The sequence below is a fragment of the Cebus imitator genome, unplaced genomic scaffold, assembly GCF_001604975.1.
Source record: "Cebus imitator isolate Cc_AM_T3 unplaced genomic scaffold, Cebus_imitator-1.0 Scaffold702, whole genome shotgun sequence".
Lineage (NCBI taxonomy): Eukaryota > Metazoa > Chordata > Mammalia > Primates > Cebidae > Cebus > Cebus imitator.
Genome location: NW_016108017.1, coordinates 28,942 through 31,539, shown reverse-complemented (window position 1 = coordinate 31,539; position 2,598 = coordinate 28,942).

Here is a 2,598-nt window from a genome sequence, read left to right as displayed (position 1 = left end):
AAAAAAAAAAAAAAAAAAAAAAGTGTTTACCTCTCTGGGGGTAAGCATTGCAGGAGGGAGGAAGATTTCCATGTTTGACTTCACTCACATTCAATATGGTTGTTTTGTTTACAATGATAATCTACTTTTTTATAATTAAAAATAACGAAATACTATTTTTAAAGTACTGAACATAGCTTTCTTAAATAATTAAACAGTATATTTTTTTCAACTGGTGCCATTAGGTTTGTTTGGAGAGGCAAGTGGTAAGAATTCAAAGTCCCTATTACAAATTCCTCTCAGAAAACATCATGCATTGCATTTAGGAAATGGGGCTGAAAAGATGATGACCAAACAGAAAATGAATTCTTTAAAAAACAGGTTGAAAGTTTCCATGTTTTACACACATACAAGATTGTATTTAGAATTAAATCTCTCAGAATCAGAAACCTTAGCAAATAGTCATTCATCCAACTCCAAATTGAGCAAACCTACTGAAATTGCTTTAAAAAGTAGTTGTGAAGCAAATATGGATTTCATCTACATTTTAAGAAACTGAACGTTCAGAAATCCATTCTACAAAGGAATCTTTGAGCAAGCAACATATATGCATAACATTATATCTGTGACCACAGAAGTGGATAAATTGTATTTTATTGGAGTTTGGGATGCAGAGACTGTTGAGCTCTCACATCTGGAAGAAATTGCATGACTATATACATGCTTCTGACCTGGTGGGACAATGCAACCCCCAAGTGCATGATAAGCACCTGCAGGCATAATTTCACAAAATACAGAAAATTGCTGTAAAACCAGGGCATGATTGTAATTTAAGGGAAATGGTGCAGATAAATCTATTTTAATGGATAAGCTTAGAAGATGCAAAATAAATATGTCAGCACTTCATTATTTATTCCTTTCAACTGGTCTAAATTAGAGTGGAAAGTGAACACAATATCCACGTTAGAATTGTACACATAGAAATGAAAAAAGTCTTTTTTCTAAGGCATTTTAGTACTTTGGAAAAACTTAATCCTAGTCGAGCCTTAATTTCAAGCCTCTCTCTCTTTTTCAATTCCACTGCGTAACCTACTGAGCACATTTTTGTGTCAGACATTTCCTAAGCAGTCAAGTTACTCACCACTGAATAGAGTTCATAAATTCTCTTTTGCTCAAGTGAGTCTCTTTTGACATGATAGAGTTGGTTATTTCATTCAGTATAAAATAAGTTAGGGAGGCTAAAGAGAGAGATCCCCACCTGGGATTACTGCCAGACAGCAGAACAGTGATGTCTGTGATAATGAGCCCAATCTGAGTACCCTTTCAAGGCTGTTTTTCGTTCCAGTCTGACAAGTTTTGGTTTATTGGCAGTGATACTGAAGCTGGCTTATCTTTGTTGCAGCCTGTGAAATAAACTTTATTAGTAAGGATCTCCTAAAATGATACCCAAATTTAGGATCAAGTCATAGATATCTAGTTTCAGAAATGAGGAATTCAATATAGTATTTCCTTTAATTAAATCGTGCTAATTTATGTAAACATAGTAGGTACTTTATAATGTTCTAGAGAAAATATGACATTTTTTAAAAGCAAGGAAAAAATTTCCCTGGTAACATGATCAATGACGTTATCGGCATAAGACTTGTTATTAACTTTAAACAGGAGAAAATATATTAAATGAATAAAGATAAATTTGCATAAGAAACAAAACCACATTTTCTGAGGTAATTACAAAATTTTGTACAGGCTCGGGGCAAAAAGTAAAACACCTCAAACTGTCTCTAAAAAGTACTAGAACTTAACAGTCTCTGTGTTCCTTGTCTCTTCTTCATGTTCACTGTGTTTTATTTGTTTATTTAATTAATTAATGTTTATTTTTTGAGACAAAATCTCGCTCTGTCACATAGGCTGGAGTGCAGTGGCACAATCTTGGCTTACTGCAACCTTTGCCTCCCAGGTTCGAGCGATTCTCCTGCCTCAACCTCCCAAATAACTGGGACTACAGATGCCCGCCACCATGCCCAGCTAGTTTTTGTATTTTTAGTAGAGACAGGGTTTTACCAAGTTGGCCAGGCTCGTCTTGAACCCTTGACCTCAGGTGATCCGCCTGCCTCAGCCTCCCAAATTGCTGGGATTACAGCCTGTGTTTTATTTTGCATGAAGATAATGTTCTCTACTTTTTACTATACAGTCAATAAAATACTTCATTAAATAAATAGTAAAGCAAATAATAAATAAGTGAATAAAAACATATTAAATAAATAATAAAGTACTTTATGGGCTTTAAAAAATAAACAACTACAACTCAGAATACTTATCTTTATGAAATTTCATCTGGAGACTACAGTAAAAAAGTTTCTTTATGGATCACTGTAGTATGCTCCCACCGCAGATTCTAGAGATTAGAGCAATCTTAATTTAAAAGAGATTTAATGCATATAACAAAAGTTTAATTATTATATGCTCATTGAAGAAAATCTGAAAAGTACACAACACAAAATGGAGAAGAAAACAGACACAATTCTACAACTCAGAATTTTGTATTTCGCTCCAGATCATCCTTTCTGGGTACACACACAAACACACAGCATAATATATTTTAATAAAGCTAGAATTACA